Genomic DNA, 13,570 nt, shown 5'->3' with positions numbered 1-13,570 from the left:
CAAAAACACAACTCTTGTTAACTTCCAGTTAACACATCAATAATCACTCTAATCTCTTTAGCTCCAATCTTTTTAATGTTGTTTACTTAATCAACCCTTATATAACCAACCTCGATTAGCTTTACGATTTTCATTAATTGCTCAAGAAATGCTATGTTGTTATTACATACAGTGGTTACGGTTGTCAGCCGTAATTAAATTCGTAGAAATTAATTTGGCCAAAATTGGGTTTTGGGGGGGGGGGGGGGGGGGGGGGGGGTGTGCGGTAGCACACTCCCAAACTAGTTCAAAAGAAGACAAAAGCATCATCACAGAGTTGAACCCCTACCTTGTTTGATACACAGCAGAAAAAACCAACTGTTATTTGTTCATGAGAGCTTCAACATACTCAAAGAAAAAGAATGTGAGACATTGCAGATATGCAAGCCAAATTTGTACCTCTTAGCAAAGGGCCTTTAGAGTATAACATAATTGCAATTATCTAAAACCAAGCTGCCCTAAATAAACAGATTAGTTGATGCTTTATCATACTTAACCATGAGCCAGATACGTCTGATAGGAGTGTTGATGGTGGCCGAGAAGGTATCACCTCCTTATTGTGTTGTTGACCAACAAGACAACAAATGAAACACCTTTTCACCTTCAGTATGTTCACAACATTCTTATTACAAAGATTTTTTATGAAGTGATTACTCCATAGCAAGGGTAACATAAGTTGAGAGGGAAAAGCCAATGAGATGCAGTACCTGCATTGCATACAAAGGGGTGTGAAATTGTCATCATCAAAGAGCACTAACTATTACAAGTATAAACTAAATTAAACTTACTGAAGCCCAAGTCATATATATTTTTTTTGGGAAATTCAACATAATACCCCTGAGGTATTGACTATTCCACGTTGTGCCCGTCCGTTTGAAAAGTTCCACGCTATAACCTCAAGGTTCCAAAAGTGATTAATCTGTACCCTTGCCGTTATCCTTCCGTTACATGTTGTCGTTAGTGGGGCCCACTTTACACCTATTTAATTTTTTTCTCGATTTTCGTGCTAAAAAATATCCCATTAAAGGTTTTAGGGGTCATTTTAGCCCTAAGGGTCCAAATTGAGCTTGGATTTTGCAAAAAAAAAAAAAAAAATAACGTAAAAGCCTCGTTTTGTGAATTTGAATTCTCATAGTTAAATTTAGAATTCATAAAACAAGGCTTTTACGTTACTTTTTTGCAAAATCCGAGCTCAATTTGGTACCTTTAGGACTAAAATGAACCCTAAAACCTTTAATAGGACATTTTTTAGCACGAAAATAGAGAAAAAATAAATAAATAGGTGTAAAGTGGGCCCTACTAACAGCAACATGTAACGGAGGGATAACGGCAGGGTAGAGCTTAATCACTTTTGGGACCTTGAGGTTACAGCGTGGATTTCAAAGGGAGGGGTACAACATGGAATAGTCAATACCTCAAGGGTATGATGTAGAATTTTCCTTTTTCTTTTAGACAGCCCATGTCAAATATATACACACAAACTATGCAACAGAAATAAGAAACTAGGTGTATTCATTAACATATTGGCTTCATTTGTTTAAACAGAAAAAAAAAATTCCAATTAAGTCATTTTTTGTAGAAAATTTTTCGAGGGAAAACACAACAGTAAAATTTGTTTTCCTCACAAAAAATATATAGCAGAAGAGAAAATGAGAGTAGAAGGATGAAGATGGAAGGGAGGAGAGGCAAAGGATGTTAGGGGTAAGGAGGAAATGTCTTCTACTCTTGGGATAACTATTTTCCACCTATGGAAAAATGATTTCCAGAAACTGTCTTCCATCAATACAAACGGAGCCATAGCCACCACTGTGATACAAAATTATAGTAAGCTAAAATCAATAGCTAGAAAACAAAATTTTAACAGCTAAATAGTAAAGGTAACCCCCTTAAGGAATGAATAAGAGACAGGTAAAAAACTTAACAAGTATAAACAGACTTGGTGATAAACTTTAAGCCTTTATTTGGTAAAGCAAGGTTATACATTAAAAAATAAATAATAAATAAAAAGAAAAAAAATCTATATCCATGTACTAAACACCAAGAGCAGTATTAGCGACCCTAGGCAAATAGTAAGCAAGAAAGCTAATCCTGAAATCAGGCAGATAAATAAGCTGCAATCAGATACAACAGTAGAAAGCTACAATTTGTACATAGTTTCAAGGTTTATCAACAAATTAATCTAGAAGTTACATTTCATATTAGGCCGGTTCTTCATTTAAAAACCCTTCCCCATCATTTTCATCTTCAATTGAGTTCACATATCCTGAAACTAACCTAAGACATAATAGATACTTCCTCTTTTCCACAAATATTGCAACATTTGGATTTTTACACTATTGACACACACTCGGACTATCCTTTGACCATCTATTTTGATGTATAAATAAGAAAATATTTAATCATGTCTCAAATTCGTCTTGGGTTATACTTTTTTAAATACCTGGTTATTATAATTACTTATTGGGAAAAATATATTAATTTAAAAAACTGTGCAATGGGAAGCATAAAGCTCTGATGCTGCAATATTCATAGAATGAAGAAGCATGTAATAATATTGATTGCACATCTTAGTGTTTTTTATTTATTTATTTTTATTTTATTTATTTTTTAAATGCCATATTACGCCTATGATAAACAATATAGAACACAAGAACCAATTAGAAAAGATGATTCCTTAGTCTAAGAAACATGGAGGGTGGAGGATAATTATAGTCTCATAGAAACCTTAAAATGTTTGTGAATGGTCTTTATCTAGGCCACTACTACATGTATTTTTATTTTCAATCGTATAACTGTGGTTTTGTCATTATATACTGAATTTAATTTGATCAGGATTCAATTTTTATTGGAGCCTGTTAGAAAAAATGTGGAATTCTGAGATTCAATATCATGCATCAATTCAATGCATCAAAGGAGCTCAGACATACAAGTGAAACATACTAACAGTTCAGAATTTGAAGCTAAAACCATAATGATAATACATAATCACTGATGTAAGGCTACAGAGTTCAGTCAGAAATTTAGAATATTAGTATATTTTCAAAAAATAAAAAATAAATAAAAATAAAAAATAAAAGAAGCAAATTGGGTTGTGAATAATCAACAGAATAAATAAAATAAAGGGACATGTTGTCAAATGTCTCTCCGTCACTTGAATACTTTTCACCAAGATTCTAAGGAATAGAATTTCAAGCTTAATGAAGAAGAAAGATGCAGGACTCAAGAATGTGGGTAAGATTGAGTATTAAATAAACTCTAGAATGAAGTTTAGGAAAACAGGCATGTCTAAGAACTTTTAAATCAATGAGATAACAATAAAATGCACCTACCTAAACCCCCCACAAAAAAAAAAAAAAAATAAAAAAAAAAAAAATAATAATAATAATAATAATAATAATAAAAATAAAATTAAAAAAATTTAAATCCCCATGAGTGTGCATAATATGTGAGAGAGCTGCATTAGAGCTATTCGGCAAGGGAGTCGATATGAGCAATTGACAACAACAGGATTTCATTTATTTTGTTGAAATAGCACAAGTCCTCTCAGCCAATGGTCTCATTATAGTACAATACAACCATCCAAATACAAGGTTCTAAATTATACACATAAAACTCTGGACTTGTAAGGAGTAATGGAAGAGGCGCTAGGATAATGTATAGTAGATAGCTTTGCCCTACAAATCAGATTGACTGACATGCCAATCCTCTTAACCAACCGAACATGAGGGTATCACAAGAACCCGGGTTAAAAAAAATATATGTGTCCTATCATAATTGGCTTTTGTGTGTTGTGAACAAGTCAACTAACAAGTGGTAATTCAATGAATGTTGAACTTCATGATAGGCTATGTTACTCAAACTTTAAGTACCCAAGTCAAATCCTTGAATATCCTACATGTGTATGGACACTTAACAAAATCATTTAGACCCAAAAACATGAAAGTTTACAGAAATTATCTGAGTCTGACCATCACACACATACTCGTTAATGAATAAACAGGTCTGAGGTTACATCTTACATGTCAGGAACTATAGAAGCTCATCATACAGATTAGACTGCTAATGTAGATTGCAAAAAACCACTCTAAGACAAGTCAGGACTACCAACCCAATAATCATCTCACCTCATGCTGATGGATGTGACATAGTTTTACGCTACCCCAAGTCTTCAACCCTTGCCCTTACCCCAACGAGGCTTAGACAGCCAATGAGTTAAAATACCGGCAATAGAACACTCATAGGCTGACCAGTAGCCCAATGATGCAAACTTCAAATTTTCTTTAAAACATAGAGATTTCATGACCACTTAACCCCCAAATTAACAATTTCAAAATACACTCTTCTTTACGTAACTGACAGGCACAAATCATAAAGCACTACCACAAAATCTAAACATTATGAAAGCCAATATGGATATTTTGCACACTGACAGGAGTGACAGGCACTTTTCTTTTTCTCTATGCAACATTATAAGAAAATCAAAACGAAATGAATACAAGGGGGTGAAATTTACCATGTATACTCCAGCCATAAAGCAGCTGAACAAAATCTAGATCAATATGTTCGCCGCATCATATTTTTTGGCTTCTTTACGTAACTCAAATGAAGCTTCCTGAGGTTTTTCCTTTTCAATGCCATCTTCTGAGGCAATGTCAAACGCTTCTTCCCTTTCTTGACAACCTTTGGCTTCTTTTCAAATCTGGGATCCACCTTGTAAACCTTAGGCTCAACTGGAACTCCATTACGAACAGCTTCATTGAAAAGAGCCTTAGCTTTTTCAGCACGATTATGAGCATACAACTTTTCAATCAATAGGTCATAAGTCTGGACCCCTGGTTTACACCCTTCTGCTTTCATCTTAGAAAAGACATTTAAAGCAGGATCAATCCTCTCTATTCCACAAAGGATCTTCAAAAACCCATAGTAAGCCTTCTTATCAAGAGCATCACCATACCCTGCCGATTTCATCATATCAATCATCTCGTCTCCCTCCCCAACCCTCGCAGCCTGATACAAACTCCTAGTGAGGATAAGAAACATCTTAGCATCAGGATGACACCCCCACTCACCCAACCTATGAAACAACATCATAGCATCCTCTGTCTTACGGATTTTACACAAATTCGACATCAACACATTAAAAGTCTCGGTGTTACGGGGCACACCAGCCGCATCCATGTCAACCAAAATGCTATCAGCCTCAGACTGAATCCTAGAAGGATCCTTCTCCCTACAAAGCTTACAAACACAATCAAGGATCGCATTATACGCCACCGTACCAATCTCAAACCCGCCCCTATACATCTCCCTAGCTAACCTCCTAGCCTCTTCAAGTTTCCCATCAACACACCACCCTTTAATTAACACATCACACACATACTCATTAGGGAAAAACTCACTAGCAAGATTCTTAACCATTTTCTCAGCATAACTAGCATACCCATGATCACAAAGCTTAGTAACAATATACTCTAACGATAGCCTATCCCTAGGAATTCCATATTCATTCTCCATTCTATCGAAAAACGACACCGCCTGCGTCGCTCGACCCGCTCGTACAAGACGGTCGATCGACGCAGCGAATGTTTTAGTTCCAACAACACCATTCCCATCAACAAGAACATCATGAATAATCTTAAAATCCTTCCTTCGACCAAAATAATCAACAAAGTACGAGAATACCTCATCAGTGAGCTGAAAATGATCGGATTTGGAAGAAACCCATTTGAAGAAATCGAAAGCAGAGCGACCAGCATAAGGGGAATTGTTAAGAATCTGCAGAATCAACTGAGAAGAGAGAGTAATGTGGGAGAAAGAGAGATCAAGGCGTTGAGAGAGGGAAAGGGAGTCGGGTTGTTGAGAGGGTTTAAGGAGTTCAGAGGAGAGAGAAAGGGCAATTTCGTCATTGTTTTGGGAGGGTTCAGAGGAGAAAGATCTGAGGGAGAAAGGGAAGAGAGAAGGAAGATGGTGGTTGTGGTGGTGGGTTAGTGAGGGAGATGAGAAATGGGGTTTAAGGGAGGTGAGAGAAGGTGGAGGAGAGTGAAATGGTGAAGAGGAGAAGTGGCGGAGGTGGAGGAGACGCCGGAGATGCGGGGGGATGCGCATGGTAGGTGGTGGGGAGTGGGCGGGCTACGGAGGAGGATTTGAGTGGAGTGAAGCAGTGTTTCTGGGGTTGTGGGTTCTGTAATCGTTGTGAAGGGAATATAACTAACTCAGTCAAATGTCATAAACCCTAAAACTGAAAAACGAGTTAATACATGTCACGTTGAGCCGGGCCTCATTGATATTCAAAATTAACATATTACTCATGTATTTCACTTTAAGATCAAGTTTAGCCCCAAGTCTTAAGATTTGGATGTGGCATTATTTTTTGTGGTCCCCATTGAAAATGATGTCATCAAATTCTTATTAAGACTCACTAAGATTTACACAAATTTATCACTTTAGCCCTAAGACTTAAATATTTGACATATTATATGTAGAAAAGTGTAAAAATAAAAAAAGGGATAATAAAAATAAAAGTGAGGTGGGTGAAGTGGGTCCCATCTCAAGTCTTAAGTTGAGTCTTGAAATTTCAAGACTCAACTTGAGACTTGCTTGAGAATTTTGAAGAAAAATGGGAAAAGTCTTAAGTATAAATCTTAAGACTCAAAATGATGATGTCACCCCAAGTCTTGGGCTAAACTTGCTTTAAGAGTTTATCAATTGATCATAACTATCACTATAATTGATCAAGTTTAGCAATGACACGTGTCATCTCCTGATGTGTCCTTAGTTTTTTTTTTTTTTTTTTTTTTTTTTAATATTTAAGAATCAAATCATTTACATGTATAAAGTATAATAGATGATTTGATGCATCTTTCCAAAAAAAAAAATATTGACAACTATAAACTTATTAAGCAAAAAAAATAAAATAAAAAAAATAATATTCTTATCATATTTGTGACATATGGAGTATTTGTTTTAGGAAAGACATACATTATATATGTACGTATTATATATGTATGTATTATGAATGTCGTACGTACTACGTTTATTACAATAAGATAATATATTTTCTCAATAGAAGCTAAGCTACAAGCTTCAATAATGAAATGCCCATATCAAATAAACTAATGAAATTTTTTATATTTACTTGAATTATTTATGACTAGAATATTAATCAATTAATACTATACTATAATTAACTATGGATACTTCAATAAAACTTGCCAAGACCGCCACATGTTGATTATTATTAGTATGATTTTTTCTTGCCAAATTTTGTTGTTCCATTCAATTGATATGAATATAACATACGAAAGTAATTTTTTTTTTTAATATAGTGTTAATTGTAAAAAAAAAATAGTTATTGGAAATTACAATATAGTATTAATCTTAATATTATTTATTGGAAATTACACGGGAGCTAAGTAGCTAACCTAGTACTTAAGTAAAAATATAGTCATGTGATCTCTTGTTAGATTCGTCTCGACTTATACAATATCAATATCAAATGTTTATAACTTTTACCTGTTGGGAATTAAAGATATTAATGATTAAAAACATGTATCGACAAACGTGAAAAGAGAAGTGTTATAACTATAAAAAAAAAAACACAGAATGAGTATCTTCTTTCAAAAAAAAAAAAGAAAACATAATTCCTCCGTTCTTTTTAGTTGACACGCTTCTTAGTCACGTTTGTCAATGCACAATTTCAATCATTCACAGCTTTATTTATCGATAAGCAAAAATTATGAAAATTTGATATTGTGAAAATATATATCGTGACGAATCTAACAAGATCGCACACGACTTTTATTTTCTTTACGTATAAAGCACATAACACGGTCAAAGAAGAGTATGTGAACAATGCTAAAGTCAAAACATGTCAACCAAAAAAACAGAGGTAGTATTTGCTTCAAAATACTTCACATGCTTATGTTGTTCGGTGTTGTATAGTTAAAACGACAAATTATAATTATCTAACTAGCTTAGTTTTTACCTCGAGCGATGCACGGGGTTTGAATATCAATAAATATTATTTGACCTATAAAATATAAACCATATAATTAAAATAAAAGTAAACACATAATAACAACGAAACTAAATAAGTGTTTCAAAAAAAATTGAAGCTAAATAAGTGCTCTCAAATTGACGTTTAATATAAAGTACTTAGAATATTTTATTGGACATTTAAACGATAGCAAAGATGGTTAGAACATTAGTTTATCTCTTATTGGTCTTGTGTTCAAACCTTGTAATAAACATTTTTTTTTACCATTAAAACAAGTACAGTGGATGATATGACATACATATTTCGTTTTATGAACACTTTTTAATATAAAAGTATAGATGTACTTAATAAGTTACAAGTTAAGTAGTTACAAGTTGTGTGACTTAAGTATATTATTGTCTTTTGATGTTATTAAATATTTATGTGTTAAAAGTAATGTTTCTTATAAACATATCTTTTAATAAGGACATTTTGATTTTTAACACCTCACAAAACACACACAAATTGCTTTTACCACCTCCACGTCCAAAAGTTTTATTTTACTACCTTATAAAAAAAATAAAGATAGATTTAACCACCACAACCTAACTCCGGTTACGGAAAGTTGTTGTGGGCCCCACTATTTTTAATTTCCCTCCACATTAAAGGGTGAAAACCCGATTTCCCTCTCTCTCTCTCTCTCTTCCTTTTCTCACCTTCTCCATTGAATTGCCATCAATTTCTCACCTTCCTCCATTAATTTTTCTGAAATCCAACCTCTTTCCTCTCATTTTCTGTTCTTTCTCTCTGTAAAAAGTAAAACCCTAAGTCACATTCATCACTAGCTTTCGAGAAGAGGTGGGACCAAAAATTCGTAACAACTCAGCAAGAAGTTGTCATCTTCAACGTGGAGGGGACCATAAGCTTGAATCTTTGCTGACAAAAATTCACGTATCCTGAAAAAGAGGTATTTCTAAGTTCCTTACTATACTTTGCGTGGGTAATGGGGTGTTATTTGGGGTAAAATAAGCAATTTTTGGGAATCTGTGAACTAAACAATTAAAAACCCTAATTATACTAATCTTTGACTTGTTTATACTGTGTAATTGTTAATTAATTAGTTAATAGGGTTAGGTTCACTTGGTAATTGTTAATTAAGTGCACAGTAAAGGTTATTTGCTTTTTGTTGTTGTAATTTGTGAATAGTTGTAATTTGGAATGAGTAATTGTGCAATAAAATACTGAAATTGTGATTTGTTGTGTTTGTTTTTTGTTGATTCTGTTATAGCTAGAATGGACAAAGTGAACCTTAAAATTACATTAGGGGGTGCATTTATACCCTCATTAGGTGGTAAAAATAAAAGGGTGTTAAATTGGGATGGTGGTTGGGTTTATTGGAGGAAAAATGCTACTGTTTCTAACATTGATGTACACTTTTTAGGGAGGCAGCTATACATGGTTTTGTGTATGCTAATGTGAGGGTGCCTAAGGGATTTAGTTGTTGGTATAAATAGAAAGAAAGGTCTTGGGTTACTGGTAAAAGGGAGTTGGTTAGTGATGATGAGGTAAAGGTTTTCCTCAAGGGAGTGAATAAAAATGGGGAAATAGAGATGTATGTGACTAGCCATGAGCCAATGCAGGCCACTGAGAAAACACCATTTAAACTTGTAGATGGTAATGAGTTGACTTTAAAAGAAATGACCAGCTGAAGAAAGAAGTTGGGTGGGCCTAGAACACTTAGGACCAGTCCAAAAGAGAGTAAGCATACTGCAGTTAGGAGAAGCCCAAGGCTAAAGGGTATTGTGATTCATGACAAAGAGGTTGAGGATATGAGTGATAAGGTTACCACAACTGCAGAGAGAGTGAGTGCAAAAGATAAGGGAAAGGGGAAGTTAGCTGAGGGAGCTTCTGGTAGGTTCACTACAGAAGAAAAGGGTAATGGGAAGGTTGTTGATTGAGGGAGCTGTTGGTGCTGCATCTGAAGCTGCAGAAACTAGAAAGCAAGGAAGAGGGAAGAAGTTGGTGTTTAAGGATGACTTTAAGGATGGGGAGGGAGAAACCGAGTCTTCAGATTCTGATCTCAGTGACCTAGGACTAGAGTGGGAGGAGGGGGAGGAGGAATTTTATGAAGATGAAGATGATGAGGAGTGGTTAAGGAAAAAACCTAGAGCGACTCAGAAGTGAAGTTAAAGGCAGCTTGAAAAGTGTAGGTGAAGATCCAGAGGAACCTAAGGATCCTAGGTTTAAAATTAACACCAATTTGAAATCAATTGAAGTGAGGATTGAAGAAGAAGTTGAGGGTGATTCTAATAAGCTTAGGAGCTTTGATGGTGATTCATATGATGACAAGGGATATTGTACTTGGTTTAATGCTGACACAGATTTCAATAAGCCTATCCACTTTGAAGTGGGTATAAGGTTCAACAATGGTCCAGTGGTTAGGAAAGATTTGAGGCAAAATGTGATTGAGAATATGTATGAGTATTACCTATTGCGTAATGACAGTAAAAGGATTACAGCTTACTGCAGAAGAAGGTGCAGCTGTCTCTACAACAAAAATAAAAAAAGATGTAGGTTGGTGAGGTGTATATGTGTGAAAGAAAGGAAGTGTAGATTTAAGCTAAGTTCTATGCTTCTAGGTTAGTGAAATCAGAGGCCTGACAGATTAAGTCTTTAAGGTTGAAGCATAGGTGTGTTAAGACAAAAATGAACAAGAAGGTTACAACTAAAATTTTGGCAGACTGGTACTTGACAAAATTTAGGGGTAACCTTGGCTGGAGGATAAGACAAATTCAAGATAGGACATTGAATGAATTGGGGATTAAAGTAGGCTACTACAAGGCATGTTTAGCAAGGAGCAGGGCCAAACTCATCCTATATGGGTCTGCAGCTGAGTAATATGCTAGGGTGTGGGACTATGGGAAAGCTTTCCTGAAATATAACCCAGGCAGCAGCTGCTATGTGGTTGTGGATTCAATGGACCAAATTTAGAGGCCTATCTTTACGAGGATGTATATGTGTGTTGCTCCACTCAGTATGGGTTTGTTTCTGGTTGCAGACCCATCATTAGGGTGGATGGGTGCTTTAGGGAATATTTCAAGCATCCCAAACTTGAGCACCACTGTGATCATACACTTAAGCATGGTGGCGTCCAAAGCGAAGGAAGCTAGAGCAAAAGAGTCGCCAACAAGTTTTAGGAACTTGTAAACTGTTCACAGGGTGAAGGTTACACCTCTTCACGATCCATGAGATCACTAACTCCATAGTGGTCTGGAACCATGACTGGATATTCGGGGATGAAGGTACAAATCCAACCTAAAAGAGATTGAACTTGCCCCAAAAATAGGCCTCTACTTTATTCTTCTCATATTCATGTGCGCTTTCTGACTAACATACAATCAATAGATTAACCCTAAACCTGTTTATCTATGTTGGTTGAATATTAATGCACAAACAAATCTATTATTGGTGATCACTTGAATTATAATCATATTAGCCTAAACAAGATTATTAATTATCTTATTAAGCGTGATTACAAGTACAAATTCCCTTTAAAGATGCATAAAAGGTGTGATCAGGCAATAACAATAAATAATATATGAAGCAACATAATAATCACAATCATCATAATCATATTAATAATATTCTCAATAAAGCATAATAGTATTAGCAAGATCCTAGGCATGATACTAACAAGATTAATAACAAACCCTAGCATGTCACTAAACCATAAAGATCAAATCTTTAGCCCTAACATGATACTAGAATGAATAGGAAGCAACCTAAACATGTTACTAGAGACATACATGATATTATAAATCTTAGTTATTACCCTAAACATGATACTAGGAATCATAAAGACATCCCAACATGATACTAGGAATCAAAATAATCAAAGCATGATTTCTATATCAAAAGAATAATTAAAGTAATTAAATTACTTACTTGGATGCCTCGTATCTCTTTCTATCAAAACAATACACACGTTAGTAACTTCAAGGAAAATATTAAATCAAACAATTAAATTAAATGATTGAAATAGGGATTTGGGACCAAATCCTCATAAATTATCAACCTTTCACGTCTAGGGTGAAGGATACTTCAAACCTGGCTGGGTGTGTCTAAGACTTGTGAATGTGGAATTTTGTATTAGGGGAAGGTTTAGAAGAAGAATAGAGAGAGAGTAAGCTTCTAGCTTTTAGAGAGAGAGAATAGAGATTGATGATTGTGAATGATTTGAAAACGGAGGCCAAGGACCCTATTTATAGAAAAAATAGTTCGGAAATCGAAAGAAAAGAGATCGAGTTCCATTCTGAATAAAAGACTTCCTGTTTCAAACGACAAGAGCCAGCGCCAGACGACAGGAACTAGCGCCAGGCGATAGGCACCCAGCGCCAGGCGACAGGCACTATCGTCTGGCGACAGACTCCGTCGTTTGGCACTAATTAAAAGATAAAACTCACTTTTTACGGAATCCTTTTACTAATACAATTAAGTAATTAGAATCCGCGTTAAATAGTTTTTAGATCAGATTTATCATAAAACACTTTTTTATTCCAAATAAAACTCTTTAAAATAATAATTATTAATCCTAATTCCATTAGAATTTAAAAGAACCTTCTATATTATTCTAGAAGACTAGAGTCAATCCTTATAACTGTAGGAATAATAATTAATAGGCCCTCCTCTAGATCATTGGGCAGCATATAAATTTCATTTGGGACCTAATTTAGTATTTTAGCCATAACTTCCTCATTATTCATCGAAATTGGGCTTATAATGCATTGTTGGAAAGCTCTTTTTGAGTCCAATCCAAATACAATATTATTGAAACCTTATCATGGACCAAACTAAATTGTAATGGCTATTTTAAAAAAGAGAGATATTTTAATAAAAACAACCGCATCACTAGACTTTTCATACTTTCACTTCGTTTGACAATCAAATGACGTAAAAGGTACTCATCACTGGGTTTGGTTTTAGGGAGACACAATTGGGGGTCTACAGAAGCCCTCACTTTGACTGAGTTTAGAGAAACGTAAGTTCGGAAAACAAAAGTCAAAGTAACGATAGGGACGAAGAATGATTCAGAACGTTCTGCGATCCTAAATCATTCTTGTAACGCCGATACCTGCAAACTAGCGTTAGTTAAAAAGATAAAAGATTTAAGAAACACGTATCTTGCACCGTCGAGTACATGTCTCTGGAGTGACTGATTTGCTACATTTTGTTGTGACGACCACCACAGAGCCTCGTGAACGCCATCGTCGAAGACTGTTTCTTGTAGTTATCTTTTATTACTTATGACAATCCTCCACATCCTTGGGAACATCGTCGAAGGTGACTGCTTGTAGCCATCTTCAGGGTTGTGGCAGTACCTCGCCACGTCTGTGCCTCGCCGCTATAGTCTATCTCCTCTTTCCTTGGGACATCGTTGAAGACCACTACTTGTAGCTATGTTCAATTTTACTGTGACGTCCTTCCACGTCTCGGGAATTCTGTTGCGAACCACCACGCCTCAAGAGATCCACCGAATGACAGTCTTCCGCGCCTTGG

General features: G+C 35.2%; 1 pseudogene across 1 annotated transcript; it reads right to left on the bottom strand.

Moving 5' to 3' along the window:
• Positions 1-310: 310 nt before the first annotated feature.
• On the bottom strand, positions 311-6,238 carry LOC145586314 (small ribosomal subunit protein mL104 (rPPR9) pseudogene; annotated as a pseudogene). Its single transcript, XR_014100897.1, has 2 exons — positions 4,553-6,238; positions 311-746 (listed from the first exon to the last, which is right to left on the bottom strand). The product of XR_014100897.1 is annotated as a small ribosomal subunit protein mL104 (rPPR9) pseudogene (transcript).
• Between the last annotated feature and the right edge of the window lie 7,332 nt (positions 6,239-13,570).

The sequence above is a fragment of the Chenopodium album genome, chromosome 2 (genome assembly GCF_948465745.1).
Source record: "Chenopodium album chromosome 2, dcCheAlbu1.1, whole genome shotgun sequence".
In the NCBI taxonomy this organism is placed as follows: Eukaryota; Viridiplantae; Streptophyta; class Magnoliopsida; order Caryophyllales; family Amaranthaceae; genus Chenopodium; species Chenopodium album.
The sequence above is the reverse complement of the archived record's forward strand: the minus strand, read 5'-3'. Positions and strand labels throughout refer to the sequence as shown.